This window comes from Ascaphus truei, unplaced genomic scaffold (genome assembly GCF_040206685.1).
Source record: "Ascaphus truei isolate aAscTru1 unplaced genomic scaffold, aAscTru1.hap1 HAP1_SCAFFOLD_577, whole genome shotgun sequence".
Lineage (NCBI taxonomy): Eukaryota > Metazoa > Chordata > Amphibia > Anura > Ascaphidae > Ascaphus > Ascaphus truei.
In genome coordinates this window covers 218329-244708 of record NW_027456909.1, presented here as the reverse complement: position 1 = coordinate 244708, position 26380 = coordinate 218329, and the positions used below count along the sequence as shown (strand labels likewise).

Sequence of the window (26380 nt, the reverse complement as noted above, 5' to 3'; positions counted from 1 at the left end):
GGTTGTCCCCGTGGGTCCCCGCTGGCCTGCTGTACCAATCCTGTATTTAAAAAAACAAAAACATGGCCTACATTTACATGAATACAGCTCCCCCCACCCCACCAAACACATACAGCACAGTAATGGGCACAATAACTATTATCCAGGCACGTGCTCATCTCTCCATCTTTACTATACAGACTTGCACAGACGATAGTTGCGAGCTGTGACTCCCAGACAGGCAGAAAGCTGCAGTGATACCCAGGGGGAGGGGGAGAGACCTCTGATTGCTTCCTCCTCTCCTGCAGCATCTCCCCCAGTGTATCATCCCATACAGGAGTCACAGCATGGGGGGGGGGGGGGAGGGTCCCATCCTATATGGCAGAGGAAGGATAGCAGTGCCTGTCCTACCCCTCCTTGTCACATGGGATTAGGGCTATGTTATTCAGTGAGGGGTTGTATGTTTGTATTAGTAGGGACAGGCAAGGCCGGAGCCAGATGGGGTTCTCCTGCCTCTGTCCCCCCTGTCTCCTGACCCTTCCTGTAGCCGGACATACAGAATATGGATAACAGAAGGGGAAATAAAACTAAGAGGAGCCGGCAGGAGAAGGCCGTGTCATATCTATTCTTATTACCGTATTTCCTCGATTCTAGGACGCACTTTTTTCCCCTATTTTCACAGGCTGAAATAGGTCTGCGTTTTAGAATCGATGTATTTAAAAAAAAATCCGCTAGGGGGCGCTGCTGCAGATGCCGGCCAGGATATTCACAGTGTGCATGAACATCACATGGCTGCGATCATCCCCCTCCCCTCCCCTCCCATTCTCTCCCCCTCCCCTTCCCCCCATCCCCTCCCCCCCCCTCCCCTCCCCTCCCCATGAGGTGCAGAGGGATCGGAGAGGTCTGTCAGGGCACATCAACATTGCCCAGAAGCCCCCGCCCTCCGAATCCCCGTGTGAAATGCAGGAGGTGCAGAGGTAGCTGTGTCTTTCTGGATGTGTTTGTGTGTCTCTCTCTCTGTGTCTCTGTATGTGTTTGTCATTGTGTGTGTGTGTGTGTGTGTGTGTGTGTGTGTCACTGTGTGTGTGTGTGTGTGTGTGTGTGTGTGTGTCACTGTGTGTGTGTGTGTGTGTGTGTGTTTGTGTGTCTCTCTCTCTGTGTCTCTGTGTGTGTGTGTGTGTGTGTGTCACTGTGTGTGTGTGTGTGTGTGTGTGTGTGTGTGTGTGTGTGTGTGTCTCTCTGTGTGTGTGTGTGTCACTGTGTGTGTGTGTGTGTGTGTGTGTGTGTGTGTGTGTCTCTCTGTGTGTGTGTGTGTGTGTGTGTGTGTGTGTGTGTGTCTCTCTGTCTGTGTGTGTCTCTGTATGTGTTTGTCACTGTGTGTGTGTGTGTGTGTGTGTCTGTATGTGTGTGTGTCTGTATGTGTGTGTGTCTGTATGTGTGTGTGTCACTGTGTGTGTGTGTGTGTCTGTATGTGTGTGTGTCTGTATGTGTGTGTGTCACTGTGTGTGTGTGTGTGTGTGTGTGTGTGTGTGTGTCTCTCTGTCTGTGTGTGTCTCTGTATGTGTTTGTCACTGTGTGTGTGTGTGTGTGTGTGTGTCTGTATGTGTGTGTGTGTGTGTGTGTGTGTGTGTGTGTGTGTGTGTGTGTGTGTGTGTGTGTGTGTGTGTCTCTGCTAGCAAAAGCAGGATAGGAGATTGTTAGAACATGTTCTTTTTACTTTAAGGAAAGCAATGAGTACAGGAATAAAAAGGTACTTGGTAACATCATAATAAGGGCCACTAAATGTAAATGGCTCGTGTGTTTATTTATCCCGGACACCTTCCTGCCCGTCCTGTTCTTACTGCTCTCTCATGCTCCCTCTCTCACTGCTTTGAAATCTGATGCTGGCTGCTCTAACAGCAAAGGGGTTAAGAAAAATCCCCCCCACACTGCCACTGCCCCTGCCATATCTGTCTCTCTCTGGTCTGTGTGTGCCCCCTCCCCCCCATCCTCTCCCCCATCCCCCCCATCCCCCCCATTCTCTCCCCCATCCCTTCAATCTCTCCCCCTTCCCTCCCATTCTCCCCCCCCTTCCCTCCCATTCTCTCCCCCCCTTCCCTCCCCCCCCCCTCCCTCCCGTTCTCTCCCCCCCTTCCTTCCCATTCTCTCCCTCCCCCTTCCTCCCATTCTCTCCCCCCCTTCCCTCCCATTCTCTCCCCCCCTTCCCTCCCCCCCCCCTCCCTCCCGTTCTCTCCCCCCCTTCCCTCCCATTCTCTCCCCCCCCTTCCCTCCCATTCTCTCCCCCCCTTCCTCCCATTCTCTCCCCCCCCTTCCCTCCCATTCTCTCCCCCCCTTCCCTCCCATTCTCTCCCCCCCCTTCCCCCCCTTCCCTCCCATTCTCTCCCCCCCTTCCCTCCCATTCTCTCCCCCCCCCTCCCTCCCATTCTCTCCCTCCCCCCCATTCTCTCCCTCCCCCCATTCTCTCCCTCCCCCCATTCTCTCCCTCCCCCCATTCTCTCCCCCCCCATCCCTCCCATTCTCTCCCCCCCCCCCTTCCCTCACATTCTCTCCCCCCCCTTCCCTCACATTCTCTCCCCCCCTTCCCTCACATTCTCTCCCCCCCCTTCCCTCACATTCTCTCCCCCCTTCCCTCACATTCCCTCCCCCCCCCTTCCCTCACATTCCCTCCCCCCTTCCCTCACATTCCACCCACCCCCTTCCCTCACATTCCATCCCCCCCTTCCCTCACATTCCACCCCCCCCCCCTTCCCTCACATTCTCTCCCCCCCTTCCCTCACATTCCATCCCCCCTTCCCTCCCCCCTTCCCTCACATTCCATCCCCCCCTTCCCTCACATTCCATCCCCCCCCTTCCCTCACATTCCATCCCCCCCTTCCCTCACATTCTCTCCCCCCCTTCCATCACATTCCATCCCCCCTTCCCTCCCCCCCTTCCATCACATTCCACCCCCCCCTTCCCTCACATTCCACCCCCCCCTTCCCTCACATTCCACCCCCCCCTTCCATCACATTCCCTCCCCCCCTTCCCTCACATTCCATCCCCCCCTTCCCTCACATTCCATCCCCCCCTTCCCTCACATTCCATCCCCCCCTTCCCTCACATTCCCCCCCCCCTTCCCTCACATTCCCTCCCCCCCTTCCCTCCAGTTTCTCTCCCCCCATTCTGCCTGTCGCTCCCCATTCTGTGTCTGCCTCTCTCTCCCCATTGGTTATTGAAGTGTCATGTGACCCTGCTAGTTAAAAAATAAACACAAAAATTCTGCACATTTAATATAGTGGGATTTTTTTTTTATTAAATCAAGGGTGCGTCTTACAATCGAGGAAATAGGGTAAATAGTTGTATGGGGTTGTATGTTTGTATTAGTAGGGACAGGCAAGGCCGGAGCCAGATGGGGTTCTCCTGCCTCTGTCCCCCCTGTCTCCTGACCCTTCCTGTAGCCGGACATACAGAATATGGATAACAGAAGGGGAAATAAAACTAAGAGGAGCCGGCAGGAGAAGGCCGTGTCATATCTATTCTTATTAAATAGTATTCTCCCCGAGCTGCACTCAGACCTCTCTCCCACACACAGCCACGGGACAGCCCACTAAACAGACACAGCCCCGCCCCCTGTGATGTCAGCAGGACCTCCTCTCTGTCTAGGCCTGCACAGGGCCAGGGGCCCGCCTCTATCACAGAGGCGGGGCTTGGTGAGGGGGGAAACCCCATGGTCACTACTGGCGCCTGCCCTTACCAGGGCTTACCCCAGTAGTAGAAGGATAAGTCGCCCGTTCTGCTTACAGGGGGCGACATACAAATAACAGATCATGGGAATAAGCGCTTCAGACAGAAAGTTACATTGCGGAAGCGTCCCTGCTCCGAGGAGCTTACACTCTAATTGTTAGGAAGAAGGTACAGAGACAGTAGGAGGGCGCTGTGGTAAGTGCGTCTGCAGGGGGCCGCCGAGCTTCATGTATCGTGTGTATAGTATTAGCCACGGCGCGGCTACTCATAGGCTTCTCTCAGCCGGTGTGCCTTAAGGTGGCTCTTAAAGGTCATCCCAGAGTGTGGGGCAGCCAGTGAGAAAGGGTTAAGGCGGGAGAGGGCTTTACATACAAAGGGGGTACAACGCACGGGTCGGGAGGGAGCATAGGAAGAAATTAGGGCTGGGATGTGAGGAGGGGCAGAGTGGGGTAAAGCTGTAAAAGTGAGGAGGAGGAGGAGGATTGGGTGTGAGGTGCGGGGTGTGACAGGAGCCAGGAGAGGGGTTTCAGGAGGGGAGACGCTGAGACAGATTTAGGAAAGAGTGCAGGGGCGCGGTTTGGGGCCTGACAGGGATAGTCGGGTTTGTCTGAAGCTCCCTAAGATATACATTTGACTGAGTAATACTAGCCCAAATTCGGACAAAATAATAAATAATTATTTGCTCGGGCCTCCTCCCACCGGGTGATCGCAGGACAATATATATATATATATATATATATATCACACAACAGCATATATATTACAACCAATAACTTTACTTGTGGGCATAGAAGGAACTTGCATATAATAACAGGTGTCCCTCTCTAGAGGCGACACTACTACGGCGTCTCGCAGGACGCAACCTCCTCCCACCGGGTGATCCCGCCCCGTGATACCCAGTGACCCCACACAGTGTGTCCCTTTAAATGATATGGGTGTGTGTGTGACTGCGCAGCCACTAGTCCCGTGTGAGGACTCTGTTGGTGCACTTGTTGTTACTGGTTACCTGCCGAGCGCTCCCGTGCTCGGGCCTGCAATGGCTTCACAAAGGATCAGACGAGCTCCCACACGACATCCAGGATCCACCCGCGTGGTGATCCGTCAGGGGAGATCCCACCCTGAAGATAGTCCAGCTCTCTTTAATGGCGGAGACTTGAGCCCAAGTCTCTCCGCAGGAAACGCAGCGTCCGCTGTGTCCCTATCAAACAGCTAATGGGGCAGGGTCCCTAACCTAGGGCCTGTCCCTATAGCACTCAGCTACTGGTGACTCAGGGCTATCTGGGGCCTGGGGGGCTGCTGGCCTAGTGCAGGGAGTCACTGACTCCCGCACCCGACCTCCTTCCCTTAGCTGCTCCGGTCACCAACTGTCACCAACTGCCAGCCCGCGAAATGTATCCATCTCCCTGCAGGGACATGCTGCCGCCCTATTGGCTCCCTTGGGACATGTGACTCTGTCCCTGTGCACCCTGGGGGCTGACTGCCCTGTGAGTACCCGAAGGGGCTCTGAGCCCTGACAGGGGACCTGGCTACACTTGCGATCGCGGGCTATTCCTTTGCTGTGCAGTGGCTGTGTGTGTATCGGTGGCTGTGTGTGTATCGGTGGCTGTGTGTGTATCGGTGGCTGTGTGTGTGTATCGGTGGCTGTGTGTGTGTATCGGTGGCTGTGTGTGTATCGGTGGCTGTGTGTGTATCGGTGGCTGTGTGTGTGTATCGGTGGCTGTGTGTGTGTATCGGTGGCTGTGTGTGTGTGTATCGGTGGCTGTGTGTGTGTGTATCGGTGGCTGTGTGTGTGTGTATCGGTGGCTGTGTGTGTGTGTATCGGTGGCTGTGTGTGTATCGGTGGCTGTGTGTGTATCGGTGGCTGTGTGTGTGTATCGGTGGCTGTGTGTGTGTGTATCGGTGGCTGTGTGTGTGTGTATCGGTGGCTGTGTGTGTGTGTATCGGTGGCTGTGTGTGTATCGGTGGCTGTGTGTGTGTATCGGTGGCTGTGTGTGTATCGGTGGCTGTGTGTGTGTGTATCGGTGGCTGTGTGTGTGTATCGGTGGCTGTGTGGGTATCGGTGGCTGTGTGGGTATCACCCCTGGCGCTCCCTTTGCCCCCTTGGTGCTCCCTTTGCCCCCTTGGCGCTCGCCTTGCCCCCCTGGTGCTCCCTTTGCCCCTCCCTGGTGCTCCTGGCGCTCCCTTTGCCCCCCCTGGTGCTCCCTTTGCCCCACCTGGCACTCCATTTGTCCCCCCCCCCTGGCTCTCCACTTGCCCCCCTGTCTCTCCCTTTGCCCCCCTGGTGTTCCCTTTGCCCTCCTTGCCCCCCTGACGCTCCCTTTGCCCCCCTGGCTCTCCCTTTGCCCTCCTTGCCCCCCTGGCTCTCCCTTTGCCCCCCTGGTGTTCCCTTTGCCCTCCTTGCCCCCCTGACTCTCCCTTTGCCCCCCTGGCTCTCCCTTTGCCCTCCTTGCCCCCCTGGCTCTCCCTTTGCCCCCCTGGTGTTCCCTTTGCCCTCCTTGCCCCCCTGACGCTCCCTTTGCCCCCCTGACTCTCCCTTTGCCCTCCTTGCCCCCCTGGTGCTCCCTTTGCCCCACCTGGCGCTCCCTTTGCCCCCCCTAGTGCTTCCTTTGCCCCCCACCCCCCTGCACTCCCTTTGCCCCCGGTCCCCTTGGTGCGGGAGATAGGTGCATGGGGAGGTGGGGAGCCGCCTGCTCGGATCGTCGGCCTTTCCTCTCTCTCCCGCCCCCCTCCAGTCACTCACATCCGTCGCAACAAAGAAGAAAAAAGTTAGAAGTTATGATTGGGTTTCTCAATTTCCCTACTTTTAGATTTTTGTGGGGCAGCTACATTCCTCCCTGAGTCACTGGGGTTTTTATATGATTGTTCAAGAGAAGTTTAAAGGAACGCTTTACTGAACATAGGAGAAACATCTTAAGAGGCTTCCTTGGACATGGGGTTTCACGTCATTTTTTAACAGCCCACAATAAAGATATAGGAGGATAATCCATTGTCGGTATTGAACACATTAGCCATACAACCATGAGGGGTGACAGGCTTTTAAAACTTAGAAAACAGGAGACCTACTGGATTTTCAAATTACAAACAATGAGTCCAGTGGGTCTGAATGAAGAACTGGATCTTTTAGCTTTTCAGTAATTGTTATCTGTCTCATAAACCATTTATCTATTGAGATTTAAATGATCTCTATTCTTTATCTGATTTTAAATGTTTTAAATTCTATTTATGAGTGTTTAATATATTATCTATTTCATGTATTGATTTTTTTGTAATCAAGTCAGTCAGTTATTCAATTATATATATCTGTGGGTTATATAAGGTGTTTTAACTGTATAGCTAAATTATTATAATACATATTGATGAATCCATTTGTTTAATAATGACAAACACCGAAAAATTCATAAAAGAATGTATTTTTAATTCATATTTTATTACATTTTTAAAAATTTTAAAATATTTTTAATTTATCCTATATTGTAATTAATCTTTTTTATATCATGTTTTTTGTTTAAGTATTGTTTTTTTCTTTGTTTGTGACATGAACCAGTCATTTGTATCAATAGCACCAGTCCATTAAGAAAATAGGTTTAATGAACCAATATGGAAGTTCATTATCACACTAATTGAGCCATTGCAATTAACTTGGCTATAAATTAATATGGCACTGGTGCATTGATATCCCTGACGAAGCCTTTTGGTGAAACGCGTAGGAGGAGGAGCAATAGGGTGTTGCTTCCATACAGTGCAGTGGAGTAGAGCTGTTAACACCACACGCTGGGCTCCAGCTGATCAAAACCTGTTTGCCTGGTGATCGGCAACTAGCAGGAGGAGGAGAGCTGATAGACGAAGCCCAGAGACTACCGGGAAGGGTCTGTGCGTCACAGCCGGAAGTGACATCAGACCCGGACACCCGGAGGGCTGTCTGCTATCGTGCGCACCAGCGCATCTGAGCAGCTTGCTACGGAGCAGATTTCGGGACCAAAGAACACTACTGGACACCAACGGACCAAAGTGGATCAAGGGTGAGCATTTTGAGCATTGTCTCAACCCTGGGGTACCCCCTATTTTACCTAAACCTGCCCGGGCAGTGCACAGATTGCAGGACTGAGACTTACTATCGGGCTACTCCCGTTTTTAACCCCTTGGAGACCCATCAAGTGCAATTGCACAAACAGCTTCATCTGCACAGTTTTTACTATTATTATCAATGTATTAATTCTCATGTTGTTGTTGTCCTAGAGGTTTATCCCTGGGACAAGATATATTAATAAAGATATAGAGTTTGACCACAACCCCGTACTGACTGCGCTTCTAACTTTTTTCTTCTTTGTTGCCACGTATATATCAGGGACTGGGGGTTCCCTGTTTTAAAGAAGCTGCACCATTCATTGGGTTGTGTTTGTCTCACTCATATATATATTCTTTTCAGCAATACCCTATACGCACCGGACTGGTTCATGTCACATGTTTTTTTGTTTTTTGTTTTTTATTTTTATATATATTTTATTGTCAATCTTGCTTATTGCCCATATTCGTAGTAACATCCCATTTGGCGCATTATTATTTTTTGTTTTTTCTTGTACACTCACATCCGTCGCTGACTCTGACCGTACTCCACTTTGTGTGTGTATTGGGGAGAGTGTGTTTTTGTATTGGGGGGAGTGTGTGTGTGTGTATCGGTGGCTTTGTGTGTGTATCAGTGGCTGTGTGTGTATGTATCGGTGGCTGTATGTGTGTGTATCGGTGGCTGTGTGTGTGTATCAGTGGCTGTGTGTGTATGTATCGGTGGCTGTATGTGTGTGTATCAGTGGCTGTGTGTGTATCAGTGGCTGTGTGTGTGTGTGTATCGGTGGCTGTGTGTGTATCGGTGGCTGTGTGTGTGTATCGGTGGCTGTGTGGGTAACGGTGGCTGTGTGGGTATCGGTGGCTGTGTGGGTATCGGTGGCTGTGTATGTGTATCGGTGGCTGTGTGTGTGTGTCAGTGGCTGTGTGTGTGTGTGTGTCAGTGACTGTGTGTGTATCAGTGGCTGTGTGTGTGTGTATCAGTGTCTGTGTGTGTGTGTATCAGTGTCTGTGTGTGTGTGTATCAGTGGCTGTGTGTGTATCAGTGGCTGTGTGTGTGTGTATCAGTGGCTGTGTGTGTGTGTATCAGTGGCTGATACACACACAGGCACACACAGCCACTGATACACACACACACAGCCACAATACACACACACACACACACACACAGCCACTGATATGATACACACAGCAACTGATACACACACAGCCACACAGCCACTCTCTCCCCCACACTCTCTCTCCCCCATTCGATCTCTTTCTCTCCCCCCCACTCTCTCTCCTCCCACTCACTCTCTCTCCCCCACTCTCTCTCTCTCCCATACTCTCTCTTTCCCCCACTCTCTCTCTCTCTTTCTCTCCCCCACTCTCTCTCTCTCCCCCACTCTCTCTCTCTCCCCCCCTCTCTCTCTCCCCCCTTCTCTCCCCCCTCTCTCCCTCCCCCCACTCTCTCTCTCCCCCTCTTTCCCCCTCTTTCCCCCCTCTCTCCCCCCTCTCCCCCCTGTCTCTCTCCCCCTCTCTCTCTCCCCCCACCTCTCTCTCTCCCCTCTCTCTCCCCCCACCTCTCTCTTCCCCCACCTCTCTCTCTCCCCCTCCCTCTCTCTCCCCCCCCTCTCTCTCTTCCCCCCTGTCTCTTCCCCTTCCCTCTCCCCTCTCTCTCTCTCTCACCCCGTCTCTCCCCCCACCTCTCTCTCTCCCCTCTCTCTCTCCCCTCTCTCTCTCCCCTCTCTCTCTCCCCCCACCTCTCTCTCTCCCCCACCTCTCTCTCTCCCCCACCTCTCTCTCCCCCACCTCTCTCTCTCCCCCACCTCTCTCTCTCCCCCACCTCTCTCTCCCCCCCTCCCTCTCACTCCCATACTCTCTCTTTCCCCCACTCTCTCTCTCTCCCCCACTCTCTCTCCCCTCTCTCCCTCCCCCCACTCTCTCTCTCTCCCCCTCTTTCCCCCCCTCTCTCCACCCCCTCTCTCTCCCCCCCTCTCTCTCCACCCTCTCCTTCCTGTCTCTCTCTCCCCGTCTCTCTCTCCCCTCTCTCTCTCCCCCCGTCTCTCCCCTCTCTCTCTCCCCCACCTCTCTCTCCCCCCACCTCTCTCTCTCCCCCACCTCTCTCTCCCCCACCTCTCTCTCTCCCCCACCTCTCTCTCTCTCCCCCACCTCTCTCTCTCTCCCCCACCTCTCTCTCTCTCCCCCACCTCTCTCTCTCTCCCCCACCTCTCTCTCTCTCCCCCACCTCTCTCTCTCTCCCCCACCTCTCTCTCTCTCCCCCACCTCTCTCTCTCTCCCCCACCTCTCTCTCTCTCCCCCACCTCTCTCTCTCTCCCCCACCTCTCTCTCTCTCCCCCACCTCTCTCTCTCTCCCCCACCTCTCTCTCTCTCCCCCACCTCTCTCTCTCTCCCCCACCTCTCTCTCTCCCCCACCTCTCTCTCTCCCCCACCTCTCTCTCTCCCCCACCTCTCTCTCTCCCCCACCTCTCTCTCTCCCCCACCTCTCTCTCTCCCCCACCTCTCTCCCCCCTCCCTCCCTCTCTCCCCCCCTCCCTCTCTCTCCCCCCCTCTCTCTCTCTTCCCCCCTCTGTCTCTTCCCCTTCCCTCTCCCCTCTCTCTCCCCCCTCTCTCTCTCTCCCCACCTCTCCCCCCCTCTCTCTCTTCCCCCCTCTGTCTCTTCCCCTTCCCTCTCCCCTCTCTCTCTCTCCCCCCCCTCTCTCTCTCCCCCCTCTCTCTCTCTCCCCCCATCTCTCTCTCTCTCTCCCCCCTCTCTCTCTCACCCCCTCTCTCTCCCTGTCACCCTCACCCACTCTCTCTCTGTTTTATCTTATCTTAACTGTCATATACATACACCGAAATAACCTACACTGCTTTCTTCCAGATCTGACTCTCAAGTTTCACACGGGAGACATCGGAAGACAGGTAGAGAACACCTCCCCTCCAGTATAGTACATTGAGGGACTGCGGATCAGGTAAGATCCCTGGCCGGATTGAAAAATAAGGGCCTGTGTCAGAGTTTTAGCAGTTGAGCAACAGAGGAAAGGGCGTATCTTTGTAATATTGTGGAGGAAAAAGCGACAGGTTTTAGATACGTTTTGAATGTGAGAGGAGAATGTGAGAGAGGAGTCGAGTGTGACCCCTAGGCAGCGTGCTTGCGCTACTGGATGTATGAGGCCTGGGACATAGTAAGCACTTTTGTGCTGCTGTTCGCTGTTGCTTGCTGCCGCTCGCTCTACCAGGAGCTTTTTGCTGTCCTGGCAGAGGAGATAGCAAGCGCGCTTGGGAGGCGGGTTGTGGGCGTGTCGGCAGGCAGGGCTAATCTGTCACCGACGTCAATGTCATGCCGCCGACGTCAACGTCACTCCGCCGACGTCAACCTCCCCCATTGAACACTGAGCAGTGGCGGGGATTGGAGAGGTATGGATATAGGGCAGGCCTGCACATCACACGGCCCACGGCGGCGGCTGCTTTCCTCCTCCTGAGCCCCCTCTCCCTGCCCCCGCGAGCCGAGCCCGCTCTATCTGCCCCCGCGAGCCGAGCCCGCTCTCCCTCTTCCCCCCGCGAGCCGAGCCCGCTCTCCCTCCCCCCGCGAGCCAAGCCCGCTCTCCCCTTCCTCCCCGGGGGAGCCGAGCCCGCTCTCAAGTGCGGCACTTTTCCGGTGCCCACTGCTTGCGAGCGCGGCCAGTCCCGCCGTGATCGGAGGCGAGGAGGTGATGTTATGTGCAGGGGGATATGTGCAAGGAAGGGAGGGGGGGTTGATGTACAAGGGAAGGGGGGTTGATGTGCAAGGGAAGGAGGCGTTGATGTGCAAGGGGGGTGGTTGATGTGCAAGGGGGAGGGTGTTGTGCAAGGGAAGGAGGCGTTGATGTGCAAGGGGGGTGGTTGATGTGCAAGGGGGAGGGTGTTGTGCAAGGGAAGGGGGGGTTGATGTGCAAGGGAAGGGGGGGTTGATGTGCAAGGGAAGGGGGGGTTGATGTGCAAGGGGGGGTTGATGTTCAAGGGGGGGGGTGATGTGCAAGGGAAGGGGGGTTGATGTGCAAGGGGGGGTGATGTGAGGTGCAGGGGGCGATGTGAGGTGCAGGGGGGTTATGTGAAGGGGGCACCCAGATAGGCACTTGTCCCTCTTTGTTGGAAGTGCTGCTGTTATTCTCCTTTCTGGAGTCAGTCCTTGAGCTCAGCACCCAGTACGGTAGCCAATCAGAGCGTGGGAACTCCATACCTACTCTGATTGGCTCTAGTATACCATGTGACAGAGGCTTGGGGGAGAAAGGATGTGACGTCAATGAAAACCTGTCACATGGTACTAGAGCCAATCAGAGCGTGGGAACTCCATCCCTACTCTGATTGGCTCTAGTACCATGTGACAGGTTTTCATTGATGTACTGTATGTTAGGGGTTATAGGGGACGGCTTCAAAGACAACAGCTCGCAAACGCCCCCATGTGTTTTTACACGGCATTGCAGTATTGCAGCCAGCGGGAATAAAATGCTTAAATCACAGCCGGGAAAATAACGCAATACACTCCGGGCGAAAACGATACAAAACCGAACATCACCGGGATATTCTGAAATTTGCGGAACTAGCCGAGTTAGAATAAAGTTGGTCGCCTCTGTACATAGGGGTGACTGTGTGTGTGTGTGTGTGTGTGTGTGTGTGTGTGTGTGTGTGTGTGTGTGTGTGTGTGTGTGTGTGTGTGTGTGTGTGTGTGTGTGTGTGTGTGTGTGTGTGTGTGTGTGTAGACAGGGGTGAGAGTGTGAGATGTAAACTTAACAAGGACTCCGCAGGGGTTCTCTGGGTGTATGGTGTCAGTGCAAGTGTATGAGAGTGAAGTAGGTGTGTGTCAGTGATGTCACTGTACCTTTTGGCCAATGAAAGTCATGTGGGAGGCTGACTATGGGAGGGCGGACATAGTGTCTATGTGTGTGTCACAGTGGGGCGTACCTCTTGGCCAATGAGAGTCGGGGTGGCCACGGACCAATCAGATTCACCGCATCTAGCACTAACCTTTCGAATTTATATATTAAGATTATTTTCTGGTGCATATAGTAATTTAGATGGTCTCTGCCTGTGGAGGTGATTGTAGATGTATGCAAATAAATATATAAAAATAATGTTATTTACAGATCTCTTTCATCATACATGGCAAAAGTTTGGTAATGCAGTTAATAAAAATATAATTTGTGAGCACATTCACATGTCTCAGGCTGCGGTCCCAGTCAACACTGTGACACGCGCGCCCGGCGGGGTGGCGGCGCGTGCACAGCACTAACCGCGATCTGCGGTCTTCAGGAGAGAGGGAGAGGATGCGACGGGAGGAGGCGTGGTCGGGTTTTTGCGGGGGCGTGGCTATGACCTCACGCAGCTGGTTCGCCCTCATTTGCTGAACCGCCAGCGGGGGCGTGGCCACGGCTCCGTCGCAAGTTCCACACACAATTTTTTTGAATGTGTGGAATCCTGCAGTACAGCGCGGCTGCTGAGTGTGCGCCAACGCATGTACTCGGCCCTGAGTGACTGGGGGGCCGGTGCTTGTGCGCACAGTGCACACCGTGGCGTGCGCTGTGGCAGTCACTGGGACCGCAGCCTTAGACAGGTCTGCAACCCTGATTTTCACCATTATCTTTTAGCCTACAGTGCTTCCACTGCAGCCAGGGATTCTGGGAAGTAACATGCAAATGATGCATCTTTAGTATTTATCTACCTCAGAGTATACAAAAAAGGTGAATGCACTAATAGCAGGTACGGCAAACACAGGCTTATTTTTAAATGGCGTTCAACAATAATTATGTTGTTTCCATATATAAATACATCTTTGGTGTTATATGACATCATAAGATATGGGAGAATGAAAAGGTTATGACTTTAATGCCTAGTTACAGTGCAAACTAAAATGACTTTGAGCCACCTATTTCCCAGTCCCTTACATAAAACCCATTTGCATATCGTCTGCCCCAAAAGGAATTTGGGCATCAAAACAGGTGCCACCCTGGGTACGGGTAACAGTATTTATCCATTTGAATAAGTAGTTGCAGTATTTTAAAGGTTAAATGAATGTGGGTCACATCCCACTGTGTTTATCAACAGAAGATGAATTCCTGTGTCACACCTAGTTGCACTAACCCATCCCAAACAATATTTGTGCATCAAAACAGGTACAATTTGAATAACGTAGTTTCAGTATTTGAAGGGATAAAAGCTTTTGGGCCACCTATATCACAGTAGATATTGACAGAGTTGGAGCCTTTGCATAAAGCTTGTATTTAGCCAAAAAAGGTTTGGGGACCAAAACAGGTGGCAAACTAGTCTCAGATGCCAATTTTAAATAATTTCAAGAAGCAGCTGTAGTATTTCAAGGATGAAATGACTTTTGCCTACATATTTCACAAGGGTTCTTTATAGTGTAGAAATTGGTCCTCTATTTAAAGCCCACCATCAATTTTGCCTGGCTCCAAAATGATTTGGCCATCAGAACAGATGGCTGTAATTATCTGCAGGTTTCCAAGAGCAAGTCACTTTTGCCCATGTACAGTATTTTACATTCTACTGTTTATCCACAAATGTACTGGGTCAGGCAGTTATGTTTTTTCCCCAGTTTATATCAACACAGGGTACCTATGTGTAATTATTTGAATTTATGAAAACTTTAAAAGGAACTTATGTATTTTGCTGTTTTAATTTATAATATGTCTGTAAAGTCAAAGCATAATACTGCATCAATTTATGGTTCACCTACGTGTTTAAAAGGCTTTCAAGAAATGATTATTTTTACAGTACTTCGTACTCTCTTTGCTTACTAAAAGTATCATTCATATCTGTTCTGTATTAAATGTGCATTGCTTACCAGTTATATTAATATACGTGTAGTTAGAGCTACTGTATGAAACTCGGATACACGTGACCAGTTCGGCACATGTTTTGATGCCAATACCCTTTTTGGGCCCGGCTAAATACAGGTTTTATGTAAGGGATCCCCTTCTTTCGATAGCCACTGTACAGTAGGTGGTCCAAAGTCATTTAACCCTTGGAAAAATACAATCACTTATTCAAATTGTTTAAAAAAAAAAAAAAAAAAATAGGCACCTGTGTCCAATTTAACAACTGTTATTGATGCCCATACTCTTTTTTTGGGGGGCAGGCAAGATAGGGGTTACATAGGGGATCTCCCTTTGTGCATAACCACTGTGAAATAGGTGACTCAAAGCGATTAACCCATGGAAACACTGCAGCTACTTATTCAAATGAGTAAATATTGGCACCCATTCTCAGTTTAGCAGCCAGTTTGATGCCCAAATCTCTTTTGGGCCCAGATAAATACAAATGGGTTTCATGTAAGGTTTTATGCTTGTGGAATAGGTGTCCCAAAATCATTTATCCCTTGAAATACTACAGCTATGTATTAAATTTGTTATGATTGTAGCAAACAAGTGTCTAAGGGTATACCAATATAATGGTTACTCATTCAATTACGCCGTGGCACTCCGGCCACCCGGGGATTTTACGCATACAGTATGATTACAGACCTCCACATCTGATATATTTGCGGGAAGGCCTCCTACGGCCACCACACGGCGGGGGCTAAAATCTTGCCTCAAAGCCCTTGCGTCCGGACTTCACAAACATGGTGGGACAATTTGACAAAAAAAAAATGGAACAGGGCACCCCAGGTCTTATCTCAGCAGCGCCTCCAGATGTAACGGGTATTCCCCCACCCAATCGCAGTTATAGTGTGGGTGCGGAGAACATACAGTGTAACCAGGTGTGGTGCTTTACCTGTTAAGCTCACAGGAGGGCTGAGCTTCCGCTACGGGGAACCTGGGGCAATTATATTAAGAGTAATCCTGTACTTGGTGCGGTGCAATTATATTAAGAGTAACCCTGTACTCGGTGCAGCGACTCCACCTGCGATGGTTCCCAGCAGAGCAGGAATTGTTCCTCGCAGGACACATACAAATACTCGCACACCGTGTGTATGATAACCAATACCTTTTACTTGAGAACATACGACACATATACCATCAACAGAATAACAGGTGTCCCTCTCTAGAGGAGACACTAACCAAGGCGTCTCACCGGACGCTTCCCCCAACACCGGGTGATCCTACCCCGTGTCCAATAATTCCCCACCCAATGTCCCGCACTCTTGCAGAGAGAGGATATGGGTGACTGCGCAGTCACTAAGGAAACTAATGGGCCCGTTGGTGCACTTGTAGATCTAAAGTACCTGCCGAGCACTCCCATGCTCGGATCTGCAACTGGCTTTGCAAAGGATCCGACGACCGAAGAACACCGGAACCACCTCCAGGACGATCCCACTCGGATGATTGCTGCAGCCGCAATGAAAACCTCCGCCCAACTCGCTGCACGGATGTGCAGCGTCCGCTGAGTCCCTAACTGACTCTTAAGAACTACGGTGACACTCGCTGTACTATAGGCCGTCCCTACAGCACAGCAACCTTGAATGGCTTTTGGGGAAAACTCCTGGGGGCTTATGGGGTCGCCTATCCTATGCAGGTGGGTCCCTGACCCCCTGCACCCCCACTACCTCTCCCGTACCCACCCGGGTCCCCTCTGACTCACTCCTACCTAACCTCTCCTAATCCTGGCTGCAACGCACTGCAACCTGACACTATGCCCTCTTGTCCGCCCTCACAGCACTGACCGCTGTGACCGGACAATAAGGCACCTCACGAACCTAAGGGCAGTGTCCCTAACCTAGGGCCATCCCTTATCAATTACCCACTAGCCTGGTGGTGAGTTGGGGCCTACCTGGGATATGGGGGACCTACCTGGTGCAGGAGCTTTACTTGCTCCCTACACCCTTCCTGCTCCCTCCTAGCTCCCAGCTCCAACTGACGTTCTGCCGCGCGCGAAATGTATTTATTCTCCCCCTCTAGGGAGATCCTAAGCCCTATTGGCTCCCTGGCATCACGTGGGGTGCGCAGAGGCTCATGGGACTCGTAGTCCCTGCCTAGAGCCTTCCCTGGTAGGCTAGGGTTTCGCGGGCTCATCCCTGCGCATGCGCGAGCTCTCCTGCTGGCCACCGCACCTAGGTCTACTCTGCGCATGCGCGAACCACAAGAAGATGGCGGCGCCCTCGCCACCCGGCTTCGGGAGCGCCGGGAGCCCTGCAACGCAATCGCGGTCTTGGTAACCGGCCGCACGTGTCCCCAGCAACTCCCGAGCAGGAGCCTGACCGCCCTCACCCTTGCGATCGGCTGGCGGGGCCGCCATTGGACTCGGCGGCACCCGCGATCGCCAGCAAGGTGAGGGGGGTGCTGACAGGCAGGGGGGACCTGGCTACATAAGGCTCGTGTTTTTATCTCGTTAGTCTTGTTGGTCTCCCGCAGCTTGGCGAGTGAAAAAGTTAGTGTCGCCTCGCTCACTGGGTTTAGAACAGTGGGAATGGGTGGACGGGTAAAAATGAAAATAATAAAGAGAAAAAAGAAGGGTTTTATCTTGGGTTGAAGCCCATGTACATCTTTGGCCGTTGACTCTGCTTATGGGGTAATTGTGGTATGCAGAGTCTAATAGTGTATATGCTCGGGGTGCACTGTGGTACCTGAGATCATTTGTCTGTACATCGCACGATCTTGTCACTACATTTCCAGCATGTGCCATTTACGTCGTACGTCTTACATCCTGAAGAAAATGTCCTTATCCTGTGACTACTATATAAAAACATCGAGTTAACTTGAGCATCTTAAACATAATATACTTTTTTTTAATTATTTTTTTATGGTAAGTAATACTTTGGTTTTAACTTGCATTCTATAAAAACCCAAACTCTTAGATAATATAAAGAAAATAAGTGCTTACAGCGCTAATGCTTAAAACAATATAGTAAAAATAAATACTAAAGTGATTACACAAACAAGCCTCTATATTAAAGGTCTAGGCTACCTAGAAACTATGACCGATACAGGTCAACATAAACACATAGAAAACACAAAATAACTGGCGCCTAGATTTACCATTCACCACCTAAGGGGATCACAGATCAAATATCAGATCAGTCCTTAGTGCCCAATCAATATCAGATGATTCTTGATTGATGTCTCATAACGTGGAAATAAACAAAGAAAAAAATCATAGTGCAACACTGGTATACACAATCAAACTAAAAAGGACCACAACAACTTACAAACACACACTCACATAACACAGACTGACTGAAAAAACTGGTGCTATTTAATACTAACAATAAAAACCTATAAAAGATAAAACAATTGTCTAAATAGACATGAGGAACATGAACTGTGGAGATCCCACCCGGTGATGTAAAAATGGGAATCCTACTCACGACAGGGCGGCCAACAAACAGCGCTGATAGAAACTTTGTCTCTCCCTCCGTGCTGGATCCCAATCTGGGGACTTCACAGTGTACTTTCAGGGCTCAGACGTCGCCGTCACGCTAGCTGTTGTCCTGATCGCAGACCCGCTGGTCACGTCGCATCCAGATGACGTCACTCGCATGCATATATATATTATGCATATTTATCATATCCCCTCCCCAAACCCCCTCTCTAATTTCTCTCACCCCCCTCTAACCCTCCTTTCTCTATATTCCCTTCTCCCCCCTTTTCACTTGCGTTGCGCTGCTGATCTTAAGTAGTCTCTTCTCTTTCAGGTGCTGCGATAAATCCACTTCACTTAAATACTCCATGAGGATAGGGTGACCAGATTTAAAAAATTAAAAACCGGGACACCTTAAAAAATAATTTTTTAAACAAATGACATCACGTGACGCCCCCCGTTGCCATAACAACAAGACACTCTGATGCCCCTGCAGTGTTAGTGTGTATAGAGGTGGGGGCTTTGCTTGGGCCCTTCAACTCTTACAGCCAGAGCATTATTGGCCAGGAATGCCCAGTTCGGAGGGGATTACTACTTCAAAGTGTATTTGATTCGTAACAACATCAAAAAACTCTAATACCAATAACTAACAACCACAGACAATGATAATCTAAACCATCAAATAAAATGTCTACGGCCCTTGTTCAAGCATGTTTGCGGTACTTACCAGATAAATCAGTGCCTGCAATCCACGACTGTATCCGCCTCTCCGAGCGTCTGAAAGCAATCCAGCGTTCCTGGTGTGTGGCTGAAGAGGTGAGGGACTCCCTCCTCTCAAACGGAAAAGAAGAGCAAAAAATAGAGTTGGAACATACCTATCATACAGGGATGAGAGAGAGAGACAGAGAATGAGAGAGAGACAGAGAATGAGAGAGACACAGAGAGAGAGAGAGACACAGGGGCCTATTAAGTAAGCGTCGATAAGGCTGCGTCTATAGTATTTCAGACGGAGGGAAGGCACACACGCTGCAATACACTTGCTGAAGCCTGAGCTTTTTTATGGCTTTGCAGGGTATGCAGCGGGCGCGATTTGGGGGCGTGGCAATGAATATTTGGAGGCGTGGCAATAACGTTCCGGCGCGGACGTCACTTCCCTACCTCACATCCCGATCCACCGGTATTTTTTCAGATGCAGCATCTGAAGCACTGTGCAGACAAGAACAAAAATGCACACAATGCGCACCAGAGATTAAAATATAGTAAATTATTTATTAATAAAACAAGAAATAACCGAGGGGGATCCAACCCCACCTCAGTACTTTCTTCTCGTTGCTATTGCCACACTATACGTCCTGACGCCGGAAGGGAAGTTGGTACGCGACCAAGACGAGACACCGGATTTACAGTGGAACCACAACATACCACAGATTGCTGGAGGACCACACTGCGAGGGGCGCAGCCTATCGAGTTTCCCGGTCATCGTCCAAAGTCTGGAGCTGCGGAGTGACTTCCGGATTACCACGGAGCCCGAGCCTGTCTCACACAATGCTTTTACCAAACGGATGTTTGTGAGTTTGCTATTTTTCTCTTGTCCAGGAAATGAAATTGTTAAACCGAATTTACACATGGAGCGGGCGCTTTCTCTTCTTTTTTTTGTTTAGATATCTATCGAGGAGGTGGTTGTTTCCCTGAAGAGAGCTGCCAGGGCTCCAGAGGACGCCCGAATTGGATCCTTTTATGATTGAGTTATAACATAGCTATTAGAGCTAGGTTTCTGGACTTTTATTGTGTTTAGGCATAGTGTTTATTATTATTTCATTACAGCTACTTTTTAGTAATTGCACTGTTATTAATTCTGACCACTAATTCTCACTGCCATTATAATCTCTCTCTAGCCACAACCAAATTGCTATATCAGCTATATTATTTATTGGTTATACCAGGGGAGCACAAACTTTTGCAGCTCGCCCCCCTGCCTTCCCTCTGCTGGTGCTCGCGCCCCCCCCCCCTTACCTTGATGCGGCGTAATTTAACATACTGTGCTATATGTATGCACACACAGCTGTCTCTTACACATACAAATACTGTTTTTACATCCCTATACATCAATAGGGACCACAAAGTATCCACACACTTTTAGTTGTGCTACAAACTGTCACATTTCCACACCCACCCACACCATTTATATCCACTCCCACTCCACACACACCTTTTGTAAAGCACTGTATATACTGTGGGCTCTCCATTCATTTTCATTCACACTGATACACATACACACTCTTTCATCACTTGCTTTAAGGAACCTTTTGACACCTCTAGGCATAAAACACATCCACACCGGGGGAAGGACCAGCACAGATAACATTCAAAGAGACACATTTTTTAAGTATACCTTTTGCTTGCTTCATTCATTGTAACATCGCCGGAAGAAGATATCAGTGTATCTCGAAAGCTCGCACAAATAAAAGCATTTCGTTAGCCACAGAACGGTATCATCTATTTATTTTTTGATTATTGAAGCTCGGCTAACACGGTACTGATACCTCTATATATATATTGCGCGCGCACACACACATATAACGTTTTATCCAACTTTTTGATTTATCATTTGTAGAGAAAATGAACAATGCCGCCAGAAGTGCTATTTTTCAAAATGTAACATCTCTACTAATTAGTGTAAAATGATACTTCATATAAAGCAGGTTATGGGACCCATTATAAAATGACCTTCATGTTTCTTATCACATCCCAGTATATGGATACTTTCTATTATCACAAGCTGCTAACATGTGACAGGGCTCAGAGTCTGAGCCCAGAATGTGACATACAGAACATTCTCATTCTAAATTTCAAAAAATATTGTGTTGATTTCTGACCTGACTGCCGTGGTTACAGCTCAACCACTCTGTTCTACTGTATGTCACCACTTTCTGCCACAACCAGCTGACAGTGGATCTGCAAGGAGTTCAACGCTCATTGGCATCACATCTGTGGCTTGGTTGACGTATCATTTCTCCAGCTTTTTATTGTATTGTTTTTAAATAGATTATATTTATTTAGTTGAATAGATATTTATTTAGTTTAATAGATATTTATTTAGTTTAATAGATTATATTTCTAAGTTTAATAAGTTATATTTCTTAGTTTAATAAGTTATATTTCTTAGTTTAATAAATTATATTTCTTAGTTTAATAAGTTATATTTCTTAGTTTAATAAATTATATTTCTTAGTTTAATAAGTTATATTTCTTAGTTTAATAAGTTATATTTGTTAGTTTAATAAATTATATTTCTTAGTTTAATAAGTTATATTTGTTAGTTAATAGATTATATTTGTTAGCACAGTAGATTATATTTACTAGTATTTAAGTCTACCCCTCAGTGCCCCATTAGGACCCGTGCGCATATTTCACATCTTTTCGGAGTTGCTTATTTTTTAGACCCTCGGAGCCGAAACCTAAAGGGGTCAGCTAAGAAAGTTCGGATCAAGAGGAGCCGCACAGCTTAAAGAAAGAACATTTCCAAGGGAGATGGAGACAATTTGGGTAAGATCTGATTAAAGGACATCCTTTGAGGAAGGAAAGGGTGACGGGGGAGTCTAAGAGGGGGGTGAGAGAGCAAGGTGGTGTGTCAGATTGGGGCAGAGCAAGAGAACGCAAAAATGATGGGGATTTGCTGCACACCAAAAAAAAACAATAAGTAGTGATACTTTTACCGGTGCCCCTTAGTCTCAGGGAAGACCGGCATTTCGTCCAATGGATACAATATGATTGATGGGAAAGGGCACACGGATTTGAATAAAAAAAGATAATTTATTGTGCCACAGACTACAATGTTTCGGCTGCTGGCCTTTCTTTGCTGGATTTAGTGGGTTTAGCCACTTTACCTGAGAAAGACCAGCAGGCCAAAATGTTGTTGTCTATGGCAGTGCAAGAGAAAACAGGTTGGGGGGGGTGGGTTCTCGCAAAGTCGCCGACCCATGGGTGAGTATCTCCGGTGGAAACTAGTCCTGGACCCCGGGAAAGCTGTCTGTGGCCCATACAAGCTGAGTAACATGTAGAAAGGACACATGTATGTTCAGAATGAGTTAGCATGGTATTTTGAGAGGCACCATAGCAGGTCAGTGCAAGTCAGTGCAGAGCACTGCAAGGTCAGTCAATATGAGGAAGGGTCCGATGGAGGAGTTGGAGGGTCCCAGAATATCTCTTAAAGCAGGGGTGCGCAAATCGAGGGGCACGACATTTTCTTGGGAGGAGGGGCTCGGCGCTTACAGAGGCCCCTCGCTCTTACCCACAGCATTTAAATTAAATGCCGGAGATCGCGCGCAAGGCCTCTGTAAGTTCCCTTTCCTTGTCTCCGGCGGCTTCTGGCGACAGCAACGTGGCGTCACATCATGTGGCATTGCCATAGCAACGTGATATCACATGACGTCGTTACATCAGAACGTCGGAGACAAGGTGGGGAAGGTGGAGGGGGGAGCAGGGGGAAAAGGTTGTGCAACCCTGTCTTAAAGCATTGCCTTGCATACAGATCAGAGGCCAAGAATGGATATGGATATCCGATGTGAAGCCGGAAATAAGACAGAAAAGACCGTTTCGGGGGAAGAAGGTGAGTGATGAAATAGCCGTCACTGTGTAACTCTTCCAATTACCTGCAACTTCATGCAGAGAAATAGCAACGCTTGTTTTTAACGTGCTAAGCGCCTAATGGGGAATTCAACTGCTGAGAGGTTAAGGGAGTTACTAACCCAAACTCAGCGACGTTTCTGTGTCTCTGTGATAACTCCCCCAGGACATGCTTGAAAACCAGAGGTAACTCAATGTATTTTTGATAAATAGAAACATGACCTTCTGGGGTGGGGTATATAATGGGTACTGGGCCTGGTGAGGTGGGTATAACGGGTACTGGGCCTGGTGAGGTGGGTATAACGAGTACTGGGCCTGGGGAGGGGCGTGTAACAGGGTACTGGGCCTTGGGAGGGTTGTATAACTGGGTACTGGGCCTGGGGAGGTGGGTATAACGGGTATTTGCCCTGTGGAGGGCGGTATAACGTGGTATTGGGGATGGGGTATAAGTGTCACAGGAGCTCTTGCGATACAGAGTATCACTGTCCCTGGTTACAAACACTTCATGTCTCCTGCAGATCAGGACACGCACGAAGGTGGTGCCCTTTGTGCCACCAGACGACGAGGCGGGCTACGAGGCGGACGACGAGGCATACGACAAAGCGGGCGTCAAGTGGAACAATGAGGTGGGCTACAAGGCGGCCGATGACGCAGACGTGGTGTACGATGACCAAGGAGCATACGACAGGTGTGGCCGGATCTGCTGCTTCACCTTTTTTAGGCGGAGAAGACCCCGGGAGCAGGTAGGAGAATACTGCTGCGGCCAAGTTTATTCGAGCATTTGCCCGTTCTTGGCCGCAGCAGTAGCCCGGGCGCGCGCCGAAGCAGCGGAAGAGCGCCCTCCGATCGGGGCGCTCTCCCTCCCGCTGCCGGGTCCGCCGGGTCCCCCGGAATCTCTGCCGCCGTCCCGCGATCCCTCGGGGAGCCCTGGACGCGCGTGCAGGGGGCGCAGGCTCCAGAAGACGCGTGACCGCGCGTCATGCCGAGGGGCGGCCACTAGCAAGCCGGGAAATTGATGCGCAATAAAGCGTGTCGGTAGTGTACGAGAGTGGAACAATGAGGTGGGCTACAAGGCGGCCGATGACGCAGACGTGGTGTACGATGACCAAGGAGCATACGACAGGTGTGGCCGGATCTGCTGCTTCACCTTTTTTAGGCGGAGGAGAAGACCCCGGGAGCAGGTAGGAGAATACGAGAGGTGCGGACAGATCTGCTGCTTCACCTTTTTTAGGCGGAGAAGAAGCCAGGAGCAGGTAGCAGAGGAGCCAGGGCGTAGATACAGGGGTATTCTAGGGGCCCTGAGAAGTTGGTTTGACCACAGGAGAGGCAGATAAGATCAGGAAGGCTGAGGGAGGGGCAGGTACTAGAGGGAGATAGGGATATTGGGCGTGAGAGGGTGAGAGAACAAGGAGCAGGGCCGGAGCACGGGTTTCATGTGCCGGAGGCGAAACTTAAAATTTGTGCCCCAGTTGTATAAAAAATAATAAGATAAATAAAATAATAAAATAAACAGTGGCGTAGCTATCGGGGCTGCAGGGGGTGCGACCGCACCCCAGCGCGACGCAAAATAAAAATAAAAGGGCGCCAAAATACTGGATAAAAAAAAGAATAATAATTTTAAAAAAAATATAAATAAATGAAATAATAAGAGGAAAAAATAATAATGATTATTAATGCGCCCCTAGGAGCTCTGCGCGCTAGGCGACCGCCTAATGGACGGTCGGCCCTGCGAGGTATGCGGGAGGAAAAGGGGTGAATGGGATAGATATGCAGGGGGATGGGGGAGCAGGTGAGTTATACACAGGGGCACAAGGGCCCCATCACCCGCATCTCTATATACTGAGTGTGCCCCTGTGTATAACAACTCTGATCTGTGCTGCTCCATCTGATCTCACTGCGCAGTGATCCAGGGACCATCCGATCGCCATTTAATGGGGTCAGGAAGGAATTTTTTCCCCCATTGCACAGCAGGGGTTATGTTTCGCCTTCCTCTGGATCCCAGCAACAAACTGCCCTTTGTGCATGAATTATCAGTGAGATCTTTATACACCCTGCATTGGTCTTCACCCCTTTGCTGCCGGAGGGGCCTGCAGTGCATTGCTCTGCGTGTTACTATATCGCTCTGCAATGTGCTGCAGGCCCCTCCCAGCAAAGAGATTAATTATTTAAATAAAATACTCTCTTTAATCAAACCTATGTGTAGTGTCTTTTCTACCCGTTGTATCTATTGCTAACAGCTCAGTGATTCTTCCCCAGGACGCTGCACTAGTGTCACGCTGCCAAGCCCGGGTGTGAGGGAGATTTATAGGGTCACATATACACTTCTGCCAAAACACTAGTGCAAACAGGAAGCCCCTCTGAACTCATATCTTTTATTACACAAAACGGTATCTAAAAAGGTAAAAATAACATACATGGGATTCTGCTACAAATATCTCTCTAATTACAAACCAATTAGCAAATCATTCAGATTAGAGTCAAGCGAAAAGAAAGGGTTAAGTATCTCATGTACAGTATATGCAGTGTAGGCTGTTCTGCAGCATTACATGCAGGGGACAACGTTTAGGGGATATAAGTAATGCTGATCTCAGAGCTGACCGGCTGACCTGCTCTACCGGCTGACCGGCTGACCTGCTCTACCGGCTGACCTGCTCTACCGGCTGACCTGCTCTACTGGCTGACCGGCTGACCTGCTCTACTGGCTGACCGGCTTCTCTTCTTTCAGCTAAAGGACCTGAATTGTGGCCCCTGTATCTCCCAATTAAACGTTTTATTGGCATATTCTTGTTTGACTCGTTCTATACAGACATTTTCTATATATTCATTGTGGGATTTGATAACATCTGTAAGATCTCTCAGAATATCACATTCTGTACGTTTGTGCTGAAGATTTTTCCATTCTCAATTTACTTAATATTAGTTTTTGGCATCAATTATTTATATCGAGTCCAAAATACCTTTATACAGAATGCTGTTCCCTTTAGTCCGCAAATGCTGCTTCATTAAAGCCCATGGGTGGCACTTTATGCATTCTCAAACTTTTAGGCAACATCCCTAATTTCCAAAAGTGGGATTAAATCTGTGCATATTTAAATGGTTAATTTTCTTACTCAGACTACTAGATCCCTCCCCAAATATATCCGTTTCACATAAAAGTGTGTGCGCTTCTCCTTCCGTCTAACTGGCACGTCGTCCTTACGGGCGACACTCCTTGCAACTCAACGCTGCCCTCCAGTGGCAAAAGAAATAAGATACATTTACTATACTCGTCTGGCAGCTGCTCCCGTATAAGGTGGGTAACTCTGTATTGGGGGTCTTGGTAGACTATATTTTATACTTATGTCGGATAGATGAGGAATTAATATTCCTAACGGGTTATTGTGAGAGGCCTTAGATCTTATCCTATATGCACGCAGCCCTCGCCTCTCTGACCTTGAACACGTACTTCAATCTGATTTTTTGAGACTTGAAACTGGATTTCTTAAAACAAACTGATTTTAAACACTGACAAGACTGTAACAATGGTATTTGGGACCAGAGCTAAATTGCTAAAGCTGCCAATGACAGAGCTTCAGATAAAAACCAGCTCTAATACCATCCTAGCCCCTGTTACTGGTTTGAAATATCTGGGCATATAGTTCAACTCCCATTTAACATTTGGGTTGCACATTGATACCCTGACATCCAAATCCTATGCCAAACTAGGTGTACTTTACAGGAA

General features: G+C 49.6%; 1 long non-coding RNA gene across 1 annotated transcript in view; it reads left to right on the top strand.

Annotated features, from left to right (window-relative positions):
• The first annotated feature begins 861 nt into the window (after window positions 1–861).
• Window positions 862–26380, top strand: part of LOC142485382 (uncharacterized) — a 33521-nt gene continuing 8002 nt past the window's right edge. Inside the window, exons 1-2 of the long non-coding RNA XR_012798431.1 lie at window positions 862–956; window positions 10625–10715. This is a non-coding gene — a long non-coding RNA (uncharacterized LOC142485382). The remainder of the gene's footprint in view (window positions 957–10624; window positions 10716–26380) is intronic.